Source organism: Mobula birostris, chromosome 18, assembly GCF_030028105.1.
Source record: "Mobula birostris isolate sMobBir1 chromosome 18, sMobBir1.hap1, whole genome shotgun sequence".
Classification (NCBI taxonomy): domain Eukaryota; kingdom Metazoa; phylum Chordata; class Chondrichthyes; order Myliobatiformes; family Myliobatidae; genus Mobula; species Mobula birostris.
In genome coordinates this window covers 10,110,183-10,129,715 of record NC_092387.1, presented here as the reverse complement: position 1 = coordinate 10,129,715, position 19,533 = coordinate 10,110,183, and the positions used below count along the sequence as shown (strand labels likewise).

Below are 19,533 nucleotides of genomic sequence, written 5' to 3'. Positions count from 1 at the left end.
ACGTGTTGAGGCATTTACTGTATATTCACGCAATGCAGTAACAGCATCCACCCTTCACTATATTCGAACACGATTTATAATATATTGAATTCTCACGACTCAATTAGACGCAGCGAGTGAGGACTCAGATACACCGCCCCTTGGGCACTTGGAATGGAAGTCGGTTACATAAATCCGGGGATCTCCTCATCTCAATCCTGCTGTCCGTCCAACCTCAGCAAACGACAGTGTGCATCGCGGACCGAGGGGCGAGGAAGAGAGAGGTCCGGGGTAGCGCGACTCACGGCCGGCGAAGCCGCAGTGGGATCGCCCGGCCAGAAGACCCCAGGGAGGTGTGTGGGGTGGGGAACGCGACACCATGGGCAGGAGCCCGGAGAGGTGCAAGCGGGATCCTATGGTCGGGTGTCCCCGGGCAGAGCGGGTTCCCACGGTCGGGTGTCCCCGGGGTGGGGGGGGTGCGAGGAGGGAGTCATACAGCGGAGAAACAGCCCTTTCGGCCCATCTAGTAGGTGCCAACCTGTTATTCCGCCTAGTTCCATCAGCCCGCACCTGGACCACAGCCCTCCCATTCATGTACCGATCCAAACCTCTCTCCGGCGGAGGAAGCGGGACGCCGCCGCCGAGTCCTCCACACCACCACACCTCCACACCTCGGAGTTTCGGGAGGGCGACCTTTCACCGCCGGAGTGCGGAGTCCCGGAATGATGACGCTTTTCCGGCCGGAGCGGGGCTGGAGCGCTTGCTGCCGGCGGGGGCTTGGGGGCCGGGCCCACGCCCACCCTCCACCGCCCGCCCAGGAATGCTGAGGCGCCGGCCGCCTGCTCCCGACTCCCCGAGCCCAGCGTGAGTGTCTGTGCGGCGCGCCGGGCTGCTCGGCTCTCCCCGCTCCATCCGCGCCAAGCATTTTGTGGGTCTGTGGAAAATCGATGTAGGATGTCGGCGTGAAGGTGGGCGACCTCTCTCCCTCCCTCCCCATTGCAACTGTTCACCTCCCGATCCCGTGCGCGGCTGCACCGAGCAGCTTTCATTAGTGCGATTCAGGTTTGCAGTCTGTCTGACCCGGTGTAGCAGTCAGTGTGAAACAATGTTGCAGTCGGTGTGATACATTTTGTGCAGGAGCGCGGAACCCCTCCCCTGGGAGCTGCTCCCCACTTCATGCCAGCGGTTCGAGGCTACCTCTCTCTCCCCCTCACGTTACCTCTGGCAGGGGTTTAATGAGATTTGGAGGCGCCATGTTTCCCAGTGCATCTTCCCTGGAAAGGATGGTCTCCCCCCCACCCCCCTTCCTTCCCGGCAGGATGGGCTGCGGGAGAAAGTTTCGCAAGCTGCGAGCTGCGTGGACGGGTTGCATTGTAAACGCGAGCGGGAGCCGGGCGCAGGCTGCAGTGACCGCAGGTCGGGTGGTCGTGCGATGTGCTTGGGCGGAGATACGCGGTCTCGCCCACCCAGCTGGGCCGGTGCCAGAGGGCGCGCTGCAGCAGCGCTCGGAGAACAGCTGTCCTCCATTTGTGGTTCGCGTGGTTGGGTGATGCGAGGCAGCCATGGATCCTGTCACTGAGGGTTCTCTTGCCACCAAGTCCCAGTTCTCCTCCCTCTCCCTGCGCCGGACAGTGCGCCTTCCCAATCCCCACTGACAAGCTCGGGCTCCCGCTGCGGATTAGCTGCCTGATAACTGACGGTGATGCTTGCGATCACAATTTCCATTACATCAGTGATACAGATGTTGCACGGCATCCATCTGTAAAACACTGACCAACATAAGAGCAGTTGATAACGATGTTGGGATGTGTGTTGGTCCTCAGAAGGAGCTATTCTTGTGGGGGGGGGCATGCTACATTAAAATATTTAGCCCTTGATCTGTCATTCCTTATCTGCACGTTTTTCATTTGTCCACTTTAGAAAACAGAACATCGATTGGCTGAGTTTCTGTTCTGGGGTCCAGGTTGGTGCCAAAATGCCCAAACCTCCATCTTTCCAACTCTGCACTTGCTGTATCACTTTAAAGCATATGTTATTTCAAGTGCTCTGTAATGTGGTATTGTAATTGCAGTTATAATTGTAATTCTAGTTGATCTGTCAGATCTTCATAATGTAACTCTTCAGGGCCAGTCCAGCCTCTCCAGTGCAGTAGGTCTTTTCTAAGTTGGGAAGGTGAGAGTGGTGTTGGAGTTTGTGACTTTGGGAGAGGTCTTGGTATGTGCTGATATCAAGAAGCCATCTTTGTGATGCTGGGCTGGAGAAAGGCACCCAGTTGAATAATATTCTTCACATTCTGCTGTTTGCAATATGACATGAACCAGAATGGTTAGTACTGATGCAGGTCAGATAGTTAGTCTGACTGGTGAATGATTTGTCCCTTTCCAGCAGCAAAATTTGGTAGCTAAGACACTGAAGTTATGAGTTTTGGTACCTAGAAGAGATCATGTTCAATACCATTGGATTCATGGTCCTGATCTATTTCTGATACCTTTTGTTTCTTGCTCAGCTGGTCCACATTTAGAGTGACTTTGCTAAGCTGGTTCTGGGATTGGCGGGCTCGGGATGAGTGAGACAGTAAAGAGTCTGGGAATCTTCTTGTTCAGCACGGGCTTGGGGATCCTCCTCAGTTAGTCTGGGCCGACAGCAGGTTCCAATGTTGCAAAGATTCTGCAGATGCTGGAAAACCTGAGCACCACACACAAAATGCTGGAGAAACTCAACAGGTTGGTCATTGCCCTGAAATATCAACTCTTCCTTGGATGCTACCTTACTGGCGAGCTCCTCAAGTTTGTTGTGAATGCTTGTCAGATTGATCATTGGGGACCAGCAGCTTGATTGGTTTGGGACTGTCTGTTTTTGATTCCTTATGTAATGTATTTATTTTTGCAGTTTGATTATTTCTGATTTTTTCCCCCCACAGGGGTTTTTGTGTGAAATTGGAGACTATCAGTTTGTTTGTGACTTAACCACACATTGCTCTGTGACGACACTGGTGCCAAGCTGTATCGGCCCTAGTGCCCTTCCCTTGGTCAACATCAGTGGCATGGAGAGGAGAGACTTGCAGCATGGGCAACTGCTGGTCTTCCATACAACCTTGCCCAGGCCTGCACCCTGGAATCCTTCCAAGGCGCAAATCCATGGTCTCACGAGACTAATGGATGCCTATGTCCATCCATTCTTCCAGTGTAAAAAGGCTGACGAACCACCTGGGTACAGACAGACAAATGGGCGCAATCTGGAAATAAGGTGTTGGGGTGGGTTGGGTTGTTTGAGGATGTTGGTGTTGGAAGCAGGGGGAAGGTTTTTAATATGAAAACTCTTGAGATCATGCAGTTTTTATTTTCTGATCTATGAACTTTTGTCAAAACTTAGCTAGAGCCATTCTGAAAGAAAATTCATGGACCAAGAATGTTAATATTTTGTATTTACTCTCCCAAGTGCTGCTGGGCTTTGATGTTTTCTGTTTTAATTTTATTGATGCTTGTAAGTGTATCCGAGTGAGAATAAATGGGGAAGAGAAGGGAGGTTTAAGCACTTGTTGTGTATGTGACTGCTGTGGCATTACTGAAGTCTTCCTGGGCATCAGTCTGATGGGTGTGGGCAGATGATATTGAATCGTCATCATCAGTCTGATGGGTGTGGGCAGATGATATTGAATTGTCATCATCAGTCTGATGGGTGTGGGCAGATGATACTGAATTGTCATCATCAGTCTGATGGGTGTGGGCAGATGATATTGAATCGTCATCATCAGTCTGATGGGTGTGGGCAGATGATATTGAATCGTCATCATCAGTCTGATGGGTGTGGGCAGATGATATTGAATTGTCATCATCAGTCTGATGGGTGTGGGCAGATGATATTGAATTGTCATCATCAGTCTGATGGGTGTGGGCAGATGATATTGATGGGTGTGGGCAGATGATATTGAATCGTCATCATCAGTCTGATGGGTGTGGGCAGATGATATTGAATTGTCATCATCAGTCTGATGGGTGTGGGCAGATGATATTGAATCGTCATCATCAGTCTGATGGATGTGGGCAGATGATATTGAATCGTCATCATCAGACCACAGAAACTGATGGTAATAATATTCCTCTTGTGAAGAGGATGATACTGGGAAAACATGGGAGAAATTTGAGCTACTTTATTTGAAAAGGGGGAGGGGGTGTAAAGAAGAGCAGGAGTGGAGTTAATTCTTCATGTTGGAGGAAGAATTTTACTCTGGCTTGTTCTCCCACCCTACCCATCACAATACCGTGGCATCCTGAATTTAGTCAGTTTCTGGAACCTGGTAGGGGGGTGGGAGGTTGAGGTAAAGTCCTCCCCCTATTCCTACCCCTGAGCCCTGGCATGCTGGCTCAGCTTATCATCAGATCACATAGAGAAAAGGCATCGGCATTACTGCCTCACAGAGTCAGACCAGGAGTCTGCAGTCACTGGATATTTGGTGGTTGTTACTGAATGGAGAGACGTTTGCAATTGCCGTCAGGAGGTTGAAGCAATGTGAGTGCAGTTGGATGCTGTGCTGTGCTGTCAAGGGCTTTGAGCAGTTATTATTTACCCAGAAGAGAGGGAGGGCAATTGGCCTACTGGGTCCACATCTGCCCCCAGGAAAATGATCCCATCAGTGCCATTCCCACCCACCTTATTTTCTTGCACCTCTGCAAGTTATTTTCTTTCACAGGCCATCAACTCCCCTTGGATTCTTTTTGGCAAGAAGATTAGTAGCACAATTGTGGGACCTTTACTGTTGGAAATGAGGTAACAAAAGGCAGACCAATGATACAAGGAGTGGGGAAGACTATTCCAGTGAGGGGTGGAGCTGATTGAAATCAGTGTTCAAATGGTTCAAATTAATATCAAAGAATGTATGCAGTATACAACCTGAATTTCTGACTCCTTGCAGACACCCATGAAACAAGAAACCCCAAAGAATGAATGATAGAAACATCAGAACCCCGAAGTCCCCCTCCCCTCCCATGCATAAGCATCAACCCTCCCCAGCAGAAGCACTGAAGCCCCACCACCCCCCACCATGCAAGCAATAACAAAAGCCCCCAAAGGGACCTTGATTTGGAATCCATCAAAAACTACAGTCCGTAACCCAGCACTTTGGTATCTCGACCAGGGTCTCCCTCACCTTGAGGGAGAGAGCAATCGCTCCTACAACGATGAGAGGGGAGACCAGCAGCTCGCTGTTCTGATGTTCCGATCTTGCCCGACTCGAGGGCTGACATGTTCTCACTCACCATCAAAAGGGAGTTGGGGGCAATCACTTGACTACTGGGCCCTTCCACCGACAACAGCATCCGATGTTTCAGTCCCCCATGACACTTCGGTCGGCAAGGAACCAGGTCATTCCGAATACTCACATCTTCCAGGACCTTCCTGAAGATAGTGAAGCGCCGAGGCACGTGGCCTGTCGGAAAACCCACTGCTTGCGAAGAACTACAGTTTCAGCTGTAGATCCCGGACTCTGACAGAGCCCCAGCCACCTTGAAAGGAAACGACAGACATTTGAGAAGAAGAAGCTGTTTTTGTGGCCAAACTGGAAGAGGTCACCTGCTTTCTAGCTCCTCCTTCGATTTGTGAGAAATGTAACACATCAGATTGCTGGAGGAGCTCAGCAGGTCAGGTAGCATCTATGGAAAGGAATAAAAATCCCTTCCCTCTTGCCACCTTTTTATTCTGGCATTTTCCCCCTTGACAAGAAGGGGGATGTCCTGATGAAGGGTCTCAACGGGAAATGTGGACTGTCTATTCCTTTCCAATCAGGGTTATTTGGGAACTGCCCTGGAAGTGGTACATGCTTTACAAAATGCTTTCCAAGCTTCATAGACTAGGTAACAGTTTTAATGGACTGGAGAGTGGCAAATGTAACCCTACCATTTAAATAAGGAGACAGAGTAAAAATAAAATTCACACTAAACCACACACAAAGTGCTGGAGGAACTCAGCAGGCCAGGCAGCATCTATGGAAAAAAGCAAAACCAATATTTTGGGCAGAAACCCTTCGGCAGGACTGGAGAAAAGAAGCTGAGGAGTAGATGTGAAAGGTGGGGGAGGGGAGAGGGAAACACCAGGAGACAGGTGAAACTTGGAGGGAAAGGGATGAAGCAAAGAGCTAGGAAGTTGATTGGTGAAAGAGACAGAGGCAATGGAAGAAAGTAAGAGGGGCAAGGGAGGAGCACCAGAGGGAGGCGATGGGTGGACAAGGAGATAACTTGAGAGAGGGAAAAGGGAATGGGAAATGGTGAAGGGGGGGCATTACCTGAAGATTGAGAAATCAATGTTGATGCCATTAGGTTGGAGGTTACCCAAATGGAATATAAGGTGTTGTCCCTCCAACCTAATCCCGACAGTGGAGGTGGCCATGGATGGACATATTGGAATCAGAATGGGAAGTGGAATTAAAATGGGTGATCACTGGGAGATCGCTTGTTCTGGTGGATGGAGCGTAGACGCTCAGTGAGGTGGTCCTTCGGAATATTGATGTGATACTAGTCGGCACTTTGTGGCATTGGAGTGTTGATGTGGTGAAACTGGTGGGTACTTTGTGGTATTGGAGTGTTGATGTAATACTAGTGGGTACTTTGTGGTATTGGAGTGTTGATACCGATGGGTACTTTGTGGTATTGGAGTGGCTACTTTGTGACATTGGAGTGTTGATGTGGTTATACTGGTGGGTACTTTGTGGTATTGGAGTGTTGATGTAATACTGGTGGGTACTTTGTGGTATTGGAGTGTTGATACCGATGGGTACTTTGTGGTATTGGAGTGGCTACTTTGTGACATTGGAGTGTTGATGTGGTTATACTGGTGGGTACTTTGTGACATTGGAGTGTTGATGTGGTATTGGTGGCTACTTCATGGTATTGGGTATCAGTTTGGGCATCATGTTGCAGTTCTACATCAGTTGGACTGTATTTGGAGTTTTGGTTTCCACACTACAGGAAGGATATGCTAGCGATAGAGAGATTCACTGGTATGTTTCCTGGAACGGAGAGCTGGAGTTATAAAGAGAGATTGAATAGGTCAGGTTAACTCTCTCTGGAATGTAGGAGGCTGATGGATGATATTTTAGACGTTTCTACAATAATGGAAGGCATAGAAAGCATAGATAATCTTTTCTCAGGGCAGAGAGCCAAGAATGAGAGGGCCTTGGTTTAGAGGGTGGAGAAATTTGAAGGAAATCTGAGAGGTAGGTTGTTCATACAGGGTATGGTAGTTATCTGGAATGAAAAGCCAGAGGAGGTTGTGGAGGCAAGTCTAATTACAATGTTTAACTGGCATTAGGAAAGTTAGTTGGATAGGAACAGCATAGAGGGATACAGACCTAAAGCAGGCGGGTGAATGGTGTTCGAGGTGATAGGAATTGTGGTTGACATGAGTGGTGTCTGTGCTGTACAGCACGATTACACTGGTCTGTCCACTTCCCAAAACCCTCAGTTCCAAGACCTTTCAAAAGTGTATCAGCCTCCTCTTTAAATACCTCGAGTGCACTAGCCTTGATAACCCCCCACGGTGTTTCTCACACTCTTTATGAAGATATTCTTTTTCCCAGGGTTGGAGAACCAAGAACTAGAGGGCATGGTAGCGTAATGGTTAGCACAATGCTTTACAATACAGGCGACCCAAATTCAATTCCCACACTGCCTGTAAGGATCTGTACGTTCTCACCACAGGATTCCTCCGGGTGCACCCGTTTCCTCCCACAGTCCAAAGATGTACAGGTTGGTAGGCTAATTGGTCATACTAAATTGTCCTGTGATTTGGTGAGGATTAAATTCGATTGCAGTGCAGCATAACTCAAAGGGGTGGAAGGGCCTATTCTATGCTGTAATGAGAGGGAAGAGTTTTACTAGGAATCTGAGGGCCGACTTTTGCACGCAAGGGATGTTCAGTGCTAGGATTGAGCTGCCAGAGGAAGTGGTTGAGGCATGTACGTTAACAACATTTAAAAGGTACTTGGACAGGTATATTGGTAGGAAAGGTTTAGAAGGATATTGACCAAACTGGGGAAATGGGACTGGCTTAGATGGGAATCTTGCATAGCATGGACCATTTGGGCCAAAGGGCCTATTTCGGTGCTGTATGACTCTGATTATAAGCTACTGCACATGTTAAACCTTGTAACTGCAATCCCATTGGAAATTGGGAGGTAGCGTGAGCTATGAGGAGGATACAGTGGAATTCCAGCATAATTTTGGCAGACCAAAGGAGTGAATATGTATGGCAGATGCAGAATAAAAAGACAGGTTATCTGTTTTAGACAGGGGATCTTATAGAAACATACAAAATTTTGAAAGGGATAAATAAGATAGAAGTAGGAAAGTTGTTTCCATTGGTAGGTGAGACTAGAACTAGGGGACATTGCTTCAAGATTCAGGGGAGAAGATTTAGGAGGGAGATGAGGAGAAACTGTTTTTCCCAGAGAGTGGTGAATCTGCGGAATTCTCTGCCCAAGGAAGCAGTTGAGGCTTCTTCACTAAATATATTTAAGATACAGTTAGATAGATTTTTATATAGTAGGGGAATTAAGGGTTATGGGGAAAAGGCAGGTAGATGGAGCTGAGTCACGGACAGATCAGCCATGATCTTATTGAATGGCGGGGCAGGCTCAATGGGCCCAATGGCCTACTCCTCCTCCTATTTCTTACGTTCTTATGTTTTGGTGGCAATAACAGGAAGGTAGGCAAGAAGCGGGGAAGGTGTTTTGATGCGGGTAAAGCCCGTCCCACCATTGAGCCTATCTACAGGGAGCACTGTCACAGTAAAGCAGCATCCCATCATCAAGGCCCCCTGCCACCCAGGCCATGCTCTCTTCTCACTGCTGCCATCATGAAGGAGGTACAGGAGTGTCAGGACTCGTAGCACCAGTTTCAGGAACAGTTGTTACCCCTCAGCCATCAGGCTTTTGAAGCAGAGGGAATAACTTCACTCACCCCAGCACGGAACTGTTCCTACAACCTATAGAGTCACTTTCAAGGACTCCATCTACTCTTTTGGATACTTATTACTTATTTATTATTATTGTTATTTTGTTTGTTTTTCTTTTTGTTTTGCACAGTGATTGCTTGACTGTCTTGTTATGTGTGGATTTTCATTGATTCTACTGTGCTTCTTTGTACTTACTGCGAATTCCCGCAAACAAAATGAATCTCAGGGTTATATACGGTGACATATATGTACTTTAATAAGAAATTCACTTTGAACATTGCACAGTTTTCGACACCTGGTTCACTATGGCTTCGGAGCCTCCTTCCTTTGTCCTGAGCTGTGGTGGAGGATTGGCATTACTTTCAATGATGTCTGTCCTATTTCCACATTCACACAGTCTCTCATTCAGGGGCAAGGTCAGTGTTCCTCTGCTCCTTAACATGAAATTTCCAGCACCTCCAACGTGATGCCCCTATTTGACATATCTATCCTTCCCCATCCCTTTCCAAGGGGCCAGTGTCAATTTCACTCAATGAGAATAATGTGCAGTTGTAAACTAACTGGACTGAGGCGCAAATGTTGTCTACTCCCAAGGATTTCGTTCTATCTGAGGCTGCTGGAACTTGGAGGGCAGCTTGGCAGTTTAGATGCAAGGCTCTTCCCACCCATACTGCCTGTTTCCCTGCCTGCACCACCTCCAACTGTGTTCCAGCCTCCTTTTCTGGACTTCTCACTTCACAGTTCTACCAGGGAAGCTCTGCAATGAAGTTCAATAGCTGAAGATTATTTGTACCCGTGACTTGATGGCTGGCGCCTGGTCTGATCACTGAAGCTCAGGATCTGTGCATGGTCCTGTAGAAGGGATTTCTGGGTGGCGTGGCTTGATATGGAGGTGTGGGTCCAGGGTGTATGGTACCCTAAGAGGGGCAAGGGATGTGTCGATCTGGGTAGGGAGGTTGGATTGTGTGTTGGAAGCACAAGTGGATATAGTGGCAAAGAAGAAAAGGCGTATGACTTCATTGGATAGGGTGTTGAGGATAAATGTTGGGGATTCATGTTGTAGCAATATAAAATCTTGATTAGACCACACTTGGAGTCAACGCATTATATGAAGGAAGTGGCGGCTTTGGAGAGTGTGCAGAAGAGGTTTATCAGGATGTTGCCTGGATTAGAGGGTATTAGCAAAAAAAAAAGGAATTGTTTTCTTAGAGCATTGGAGACTGAGGGGAGACCTGACAAAAGTTGATAATATTATAATGAGTAGATGGTCAACGTTTTTTTCCTGGAATGGAAGTGCGATATACTAGAGGACATAGCTTTAAGGCGAGAGGGTGAAAGTTTAAATGAGCTTTGCATAGCAGGTTTTATTTTGTATCGAGTGGCTGATGTCTTGAATGTGTTGACAGGGCAGCTGATGCAAAAGCAAAGTTTAGCAATCATTTATGGATCCTGTGCAGGCAAGTGTGCAATCGAATGGTCAGCATGGACATTGTGGGCCGAGGGGCTATACTTTTCTACGCTCTCTGTACAGATGGTGGCGTCCCTGGTTGGGAGGGGTATGGCAGTTTTGCGGAATGGATGGAGTTGGGGGTGTCCTGCAGATGGTGGAGGTGTTCTCTGGACAGGAGAGGTTGGTGAGCTGCCCGCGAGTGGGTGGTTGGTTGATGGGTGAGTGGTTAGGGTGCTGGGAGCAAGGCTAACAGGTTTAAGGAACCTTGGGTTTTGAGAGATATTGAAGCCTTGGTTAAGACGGAGCACTAAAGAGATGGGGGAGTACTTAAGTGAAATTTTTGAATTTGTATTTACTTGTGAGATGGTTAGAGAGTCTGTACTACTGAGGCAAAATAGAGAGTTCATGGACTATATGTGGATTACAGAAGAGGAGGTGCATGCTGTCTTGAGGCAAATTAAGGTGGATAAATCCCCGGGCTCAACAAGGAGAATGGTTGTAGATGGCTGCGTCTCTGGCTCGTGGTATGTTGCAGGAATTGGTCCTAGTCCATTGCTGTTTGTCATCTATATCAACAACCTGGATGATAATGTGGTAAACTGGGTCTGCAAATTTGCAGATGACACCAAAATTGAAGTTGCACTGCAGAGCGAGGAAGGCTCATTGAAGCTTGCAGCTGGATCTGGACCAGCTGGAAAAATAGGTGGAAAAATGGCAAATGGAACTTAATGCAGACAAGCGTAGAGTGTTACGCTTTGGGAGGACCAACCAGGATAGGACTTGCACAGTGAATGTTTGGGCACTGAGGAGTACGGTAGAACAAAGTGATCTGGGACTATGGATTCATAATTCCTTGGAAGTGGTGTTGCAGGAAGACAGGTTCATAAAGAGAGCTTTTGGTACATTCGCATTCATAAATCAGAGTGCTGAGTACAGGAATTAGGGTGCTGTGTTGTTGTTTCAGAAGTTGAGGCATAATTTGGAGTATTGTGTGATCTTCTAGTCACCTATCTACAGGACAGATATCAATAAGATTGAAAGAGTACAGGAAATTTCAGTACAGGATATTGCTGGGACTTGAGGACTGATTTATAGGGAAAGGTTCAGTAGGATTCACTGGAACATAGGAGAATGAGGAGAGATTTGATGGCAGTATACAAAATTATGAGGGACCTAGATCAGATAAATGAAAATAGGATTTTTTTCACTGAGGTTGGGTGAAACTTGAAGTAGAGGTCATAGGTTAAGGGTGAAAAGTGAAATACTTAAAGGAACCTGAGGGAGAATTTCTTTGCTCAGAGTGTGGAACGAGCTGCAGGCAGAGTTGTTGGATGTGGGTTCCATTTCAACATTTAAGAGTGATTTGGGTATGTACATCGATGAGAGGTATGGAGGGCTATGGTCTAGGTGCAGGTCGATGGGATGAGGGGAGATGGATTGTTTCTGTGGTGTAGCGGTCCATGACTTCTATTTAGTCAGGTTTCTAGATTCTGCTAGGGCTGGCGATGGAGGAAGGTACTCTGCAGAGGTACTCGGCTTGGGTTATGTGCCCAGGCCTGGGCAGAGTAATGGCAACCCCCTATGGTCAGAGGTCCAGCCACTAACCAACTTCATCTGTTAACGTGACCTGACAGATCCAGAAGTGAGTGGAGGCGGTTGGAACCCGTGTTGCTGGCACTGTTTATTGGTCGGACAAGGATCAGTGGGAGCCTTCTCTTTATAGCTGGATCCAAACTGCTTGTGGTTCAGAAGCTGGTGGAACTTTCCCTTCTGGAAAGATGTTTGTGTGAGGGCAGCTGGGTCACATCCTGTTTAGGCCTCGAGTTCAATGTTTGTGGCCAGCTCGGGACATCCCATTATGGGAATAATGTCAGGTCCAGGGACGGTAGGGACCAGTGAAGGGCAGAAAATGCTGGAACCACTCTGCAGGTCACTTCGGGTGCCGCAGTAGTGTTGTAGTTAGCGCCATGGTAGTGTAGTGGTTAGCACGACAGTATTACAGTTCATAGCGTTGGAGTTCAGTTTCACCGCTGCCCGTAAGGAGTTTTTACGTCCTTCCCGTTAATGCATGGGTTTCCTCCGGGTGCTCTGGTTTCCTCCCAGGTTCCAAAGACGTACCAGTTAATAGGTTAATTGATCATTGTAAGTTGTCCCGTGATTAGACTATGGTTAAATAGTTGCGCTGCTAGGTGGTGCGGTTTGTTTGGTGGAAGTGTCTGTCCTGTGCTGTATCTCTAAATAGACAATGAATGTCAGGCAGCATGTGGAGAGAGAATTGGAGCCGATGCTTCAGGTCAATGACCTTTCATTGAAGCTAATCTAATCCTGGTTCTGAGGACCTCAAAAGTTAATTTGATTTCACTCTGCACAGATGCTGCCTGACCGGCTGAATATTTGCAGCATTTTCTGCCGTAATTTCAGATGTCCTGTGCCAGCAGGTGCTTTATTTTCACTTTTACTGTGGAGGGAATTGTTTTCCTGAGATCAGGAATAATTAGGCATAGATAGTGTAACGAAGTGCCAAATGCAGAGAGAGGTTTCTACTTTTGCATTGGATGGTATCGAGGTCATCGATGCGGGGCAGAGGAATTTACTAAGAGAAGTGAAGATCTTTGTTAACACTGAGCTGTGCTCACAGAAGTTCTTCCTTAAAGGAACATATTCAGCAGGGAATTTTAAATACTACAATTTGCAGGGCTGAGGAGGAAATATAGGTGAGTTCAAACAGTTTGTCCACATGAAAGGAATGACAGCGATATAGCCCAAATGCCCGTGTTATGTGCAGTGTCACTGTCTGATATCCCTTGGTGCCTTATTATCGTTTACAGGTGGGCCTCGCACTGTATCACGCACTGAACATTCAGGTTGTGCTGGTTTCTGCTGTTGGAGACGCAGGGCGAGACGGCCTGAGGTGTTCCAGCAGCATCTGGGTGTCACAATGCAGGATCCTACGCTGCAGACAATATGCTCTCCTTTGTGTTACATGCTCTGGTGTGTTGCGTAATTCAGAGCCGCTGTTTGTCCATGTGAAAGTAATGACACTGATTAAAACACACATTTAACTTTGTCATTGGCCTGTTTTTTTTTAAATATGTAAACCAGATGGGAAAGGGCTTTTGCCTCACTGAGGCACAGATCTTTGTACTGAGATCCCCCTGGGTCTCTGAGCATTGAGTGGTCCTCGGGCACAAATCCTTGTACTGAGATCCCCCTGGGTCACAAATCCTTGTACTGAGATCCCCCTGGGTCACAAATCCTTGTACTGAGATCCCTGGATCTGTCATTGTGGGTCCCTCAGGCACAAATCCTTGTACTGAGATCCCCCTGGGTCTCTGAGCATTGAGTGGCCTCAGGCACAAATCCTTGTACTGAGATCCCCCTGGGTCTCTGAGCATTGAGTGGCCTCAGGCACAAATCCTTGTACTGAGATCTCCCTGGGTCACAAATCCTTGTACTGAGATCCCTGGATCTGTCATTGTGGGTCCCTCAGGCACAAATCCTTGTACTGAGATCCCCCGGGTCACAAATCCTTGTACTGAGATCCCCTGGATCCATCATTAAGTGGCCCTCAGAGCTCAGTGACATGCCCTGAAACCACCCACAAAGTTAGAGAAACCACCTCATATCTGTGCCGTGTCCCGTGTGGGCTCATTGGCAGCCTCTAGACGCAGTATCATCCAGCATTTATCATTCCTCATCAGTGCCTTGATCTTCCGGCAAGATGGTGGCACGACTGGTCACAGTGGCTTCTACAGGGTCCACAAAAGGTGCTACCGTTCTACCTAAACATAGATCTAATGATCGGTGCTATGCGTAAAGAACTGAAAGACTGCAGGATCACACCATCAGTGAGTTGGTTGCTGGCGGAGATAATGAAGGAGATGAGCAACGAGCTGCTGCCTGGGTCGATGGAGGCTCACGGTCAAATAGCAAGTGGCCGTTGTGGTTGCTTTTCTTGTGATCACAAGACCCCTTTGGATGTTGGTAATCTGGTACATTGCAAGCTCGATTCACTGATTTATTGGACGAGGGGCCTCATCCTCGGTCGTGGCAAGGACCAGGCCTGAAGCCCCGGGATCGCCTGTTGGCAGCCGCCCAGAGTGAGGGGCGAAGCCGATGTCCTTCACCGGGGGCGGCATGGCGCGGTGTCCGGAACGGAGTTGGGGCTGCCCTTCCAGGAGTTTCACCCAGCAGAGGACAAGGTCTGTAGTGGCCGACTGCAGATATTGGCCATCAACAGACCTGGGCTTCGAGCTGTGGGGTCGCTTGCTTTTCAGCCGCCGGAGGTGAGGCGTCCGAGCAATCGCGCCCTACCGGGGGCGGCCTAGTGCAGTTGTGGTGACTGAAGATTTAAAATGGGTCTGGACTGTATACGTATAGATTTGTCTGGTTGTGTTGTTTTCTAATATTCCATATGTGCTTGTATATGCAAGGACTGGGCCTCAAAAGCACGGTGTCGCCTAGCGGGAGTCAGGCATCAGGGCGAGGTCTGGGCCTTAAAGCCATGATGTTGCCTAACGGGAGTCGGACGTCAGGGCGAGGACTGGGTATATACATACATATTCCGTGTTGTATTTTTACTGATATTCTATTTGGGTTTGTTGACTTGTATGCATCAAGCCATGGCGTCGCGGGGGGAGGTGGTGAGGTGGGTCTTGGGACTCTTATTATGTGATTGTGATCTTGTGTGTGCTCATTGTGTGTGACTGTAGGTAATGTGTCTTTGTTCCTTGACCCCGGAGTAACGCTGTTGTGTTTGGCTGTATTCATGAGTATTAGTATATGGTGAAGTGACAATTAAACTTGAATTGAATTGCAATCCAGTGAGGATGTCCCAGACTCTGCACCCCCAGTCTGCAGGAGAACATGCATTAGAGTGTGGGTTTTTGGAAGGAGGTCAGGGTTGCGATGTCATCCACTACCTCAGGTGGATGGGGGAAAACATATGTGGGAAGAAAGGAAATTTGCAGTTTTATAACAGTTTTACATCCCTTTAGTGGCAAGGGAGTGCTTCACTCCCAGGAGAGCTCTTTTCCTGGGGAGGCAGACATTGATGTGCAACTTCAGGAATGTTGTTGATGCTCTGGATGTGGCCACCTCGACCTTGGTGAGACCAAGCACAAACTCGGTGGCTGCTTTGCTGAGAACCTTCACTTCATCTGCCAACTCTCCTGGTCCCCCCAGTTTAATTCCCCTCCTCATTCCCATACTGGCCTGTCTGTCCTGGTCTGATTTCCCCCCCCCCCCCCCCCACCAGTTGCCAGTCAGTTTAATTCCTCTCCCCATTCCTGTACTGGCCTGCCTGTCCCAGCCTCCTCTCCTGCTAACATGAGGCTAGAGGCAAAGGAACAAAGGACCAGACCTTGTATTCTGCTTGGGTACTCCACAGCCCAACTGCTGGGACATTGAATTCTTCGATTTCTGGTAACTGGTTCCCCCTCTGTGCCTTCTGTCTCTCCTTTGGTCTTGGGGGTGGGGTTAAGGGTGATGGGCAGAAGATGGAGGGCTGGTGCTGAAAAAAAATCAGTCCTGATGGAATGGCAGAGCAGACTTGATGAACTGAATGGCTAATTCTCATTCTATACCTTGTGATCTACCCAATTCCTCTTTCAGCCAGCTTCCCCCAGCACTTTGCATGCAGCTTTTGGGTCTTTGCAGCCTTTTGTAATCGAGCTGTAGTGGAGAAGAAGGAATTGACGCAGGTAGTTTGTGCCTAGTGGATTCCCACAACAGGTGATATGTGGTGATCAGTTTCTTTTTTCGTCATCCTCATTACATCATCGTCATCAGAAGGATGAGGGGGATCTCATTGAAACCTTTCAGATGTTGAAAGGCCTAGACAGAGTAGATGTGGAAAGGATGTTTCCTGTGGTGGGAGAGTCTAGGACAAGAGGGCACAGCCTCAGGATAGAGGGGCGCCCTTTCCAAACAGAGATGTGGAGCAATTTCTTTAACTAAAGGGTGGTGAATTTGTGGAATTTGTTGCCACGTGCAGCTGTGGAGGCCAGGTCGTTGGGTGGATTAAAGGCAGAGGTTGATAGGTTCTTGACTGGACATGGCATCAAAAGTTATGGGGAGAAGGCCGGGGACTGGGATTGAGGAAGAGATAGAAAAAAAGAATCAGCCATGATTGAATGGCAGAGCAGACTCGATGGGCTGGATGCCCTAATTCTGTTCCTATGCCTTATGGTCTTAATGGTCATGTGTCAGAGACTTGGGCATTTCAATCTGTCTGAGTCAGATGTCCATTTGCATTCATTCTACGCTATCCATTTGCATGTCCCCTCACCTTCCCATCAGCTTCTCCCAGGTTCTGCTGCTCATCTGCCCACCATTTACAGTGGCTAGTTAATATACCAATGTGCATGACTTTGGGCTATGAGATGAAGCTGGTGGACCCAGAAGAATTGAACGTCTTCCTAGAACACGCAAACCAGAGCTCAGGGTTGAACCTCGGTCGCTGGAAGCCTGAGGCATCAGCTCAGAAATGTTCTAAAGAGTTCCATTTCTCTCATTCTTGCTCCGTGCATATAATAGCTGTGAGGGCTTTACTCTGTTGGGTCACAGGAAAGCCCCTGTTTATATCCCTTCACTAAATAGCGCAGGGATAAGGATACCTGTCCTCTTAGGCTGAACGTGTGTGAAATATAATTTGATTGCAATAGTTTATCGTGAATTTCATGCCTAAGCTGTGAAACATCTCTTGGTTTCAATTTTCTGGAGTGCATTTATTTGGATACGGTATTGATCCTCTCACATTGGTGGAAACTTCCCAGTGCTGTTCTGACCAATAATCCTTCAGTCATTACTCCCAGGTGATCTGGTTTGTTGGCGTGTATGTGGGAGCTTGCTGTGCACAATTTGCCGCAGCAGCATTCCTGACGCTACAGAAGAAATCATTTGTTGGCTGAAAAGATTCTGAGTTTGAGTCAGAGGCTGTGGCTGGTCCAGCCTAACTCACTTTGCCCTGATCCACACTCTGCTTTGGGGGCTTAAACCTTGCCGGTTCCACTGAGGTCGGCATCCATTTCTTAATGCATGCATTACTAAATGATGATAAAAGAGGACTGCGTGTCCTCATAATCTAATATAATCTAATCTGAAAAGTGCGGTTCCAATCCTTGCAGGGCTCTGGGGTTTAAGTTGGAGACTGACTCTTGTGCTCTATCTGCCTTCTGACTGAGGGGTTGTCTGGGTGCTCAGGTGATTGACACATCTAGAAATCAGCGTAATGAAAGTGCTCGGCCTGACTTCATAGTCTGATTTGGGAAAAGATGTCCTGAAGCCTAGCATGGGCAGATGGTTGGATGCTGGCAGCAGGAGGGACTGCTGGGGTATGTGCAGGGAGGGTTTGGGCAGCTGGGTGTAGGGACCAAGAATTGGGGCATTGGAATGGCAGTGGGAGGGTGGAGTCAGGGGAAAAGGAGGCAGGGAGTTGAGGGCACTGGAATAGTTCTGGAGTGTGGGGGCAGGGTGAATGTAGGGTTGGAGGGAGGGCGGGGATTGGCAGGGACAAGGGATGGGTGGAAGATGGGGATGTGGGGCCAGGCTTGCTGGGTTTTAGGGTAGGAGTAGAGACTGCTGAGTGGACAGGCGGGTTGTGGTGTTCTGCTCCGATGTCCTGTGGTGGTGGGTTGGAATGGTCCTTGCCTCAGGATGTGGGCAGCTCTTGGTCAGTTTTCAGTCGGTCACTCGTGACTCCAGGCTGTGCTGTTCCCATTACTGTGTGGCTCAGTGTGGTATGTGCTCATGGACTGGGCAGCAGAGTGCTGGAATCCGATGTTCCTGGAGCTCGGTTTGGCGATCCCTGCTTCTTTCATTAAGTGCCAAAGAAAATATCAGTGACAAATGGTGGAAATGTCCGAGTGAGTCATGGACTCAGGATTCAGTGGTCTGTGGAGGAAGCACCAAGGACGGTGTAGTGAAGCTGGCTACTCTCTGCTGGAGAATCCTCTCTCGCATGGGTGTAGCCTCAGTCATCCAAGGTTTCCTGCATTTCCAGCTTGTTCCACCAGCTGCCAGTTTATTTCCACTGGCTCATACCCACCCACCTCTCCCACCCCCCACAGCTTCCAGGGTGTGTGCTCATGCCTTTAATTGAAATCATTCATTTTTCTCCATCTAGTCACGCAACCTTGATTTTTCTCTTGTGCTTGCTACTTACTCACATGTTCCAGAGCAGCGAGTCAACATCTCAGGTCTTTGACATTGCGCAGTTGACATGAAATGCTTTCGGAGTTAGAGCTTTGGCCAGCAGTTGATGGAAAGGATGCCAGCTGAGTGTGAGTGGAGAGGGAAATCTTCCTATTTTGTTTTCTCAGAGCACAGTCTAATTTAAATTATTGGCATGGAGCCTATCTTTGAAACAAATCTCTCACTGTTTGACAGGATGAGTTCATAATCAGGAACACATGTCAGTTGGGAATCAACTGGATTGGAGTTTACACCTAGGGATCTGGAAATTGCAAGCTGTCAATCTTACAGCAAGTTCCCGTTCATTAACTTTGGCTGTTATATTGCCACGGTCTCCTTAAGAATGAAGGATGGCTTTTTCTAGCGTTGTACGGTGTGCTGTCAGGATTGAGTGGGCCCAGCGAAGCTGCAGTAAATGTAATTAGAGTTCGAGCTTTCCTTGCCTCTGTTTTACGATTTTATGAGGAACTTCCTTTCTGCCTGCCATTCATTCCTTTCTCTCAGCAGCATCCTTTTAAGTTGAAAATGTTGCCAGTTCAGATGGAAAATTCAGAATGTTGGAAGTCGGATTGTGCCTGTGAGGAGTGAGGTACAGCTAATGTTTCAGGTCAGTGACTGTTCCTCTCAACTGGCCATCCTCAGTGAATTGTAAAGGCTGGTTAGCAGTAATTGTTGAGTTCGGTAATGCCAGAGTGTGAGCTGTTTCCGATTGGAAGCGGGGCTCTGGACTGGAGTGGAAGGGGGATGTAAAGTGAAAGCCGTTGGCAGTCTGAGGTCACCCAAACTGAATAAATATGGTTGTTTTGGGGTGGAGGTGTTGCTCGGTATAACAGTCACATGATCTGTCTTTGGCTTTCCACTGTATAGGAGACGACCTTGTGAGGAATGTGAATGAATTACAAGTGGTAAGATGGCAAGTGCTGCATCTCTGCATTCCGTGGGGCGAGGTGGGGTGTGAGGCTGGG

At 48.1% G+C, this 19,533-nt stretch overlaps 1 protein-coding gene across 3 annotated transcripts in view; it reads left to right on the top strand.

The window, feature by feature from the left end:
* Nucleotides 1-202: 202 nt before the first annotated feature.
* tln2b (talin 2b) overlaps nucleotides 203-19,533 on the top strand; it is a 316,251-nt gene continuing 296,920 nt past the window's right edge. Inside the window, exon 1 of one of the 3 annotated variants that reach the window (XM_072282202.1) lies at nucleotides 203-332. The gene's annotated coding sequence lies outside the window, so the exon portion shown is untranslated. Of the gene's footprint in view, nucleotides 333-710; nucleotides 948-19,533 lie in introns of those variants that run through there. The other 2 variants (XM_072282201.1, XM_072282200.1) reach the window with 2 other exon arrangements.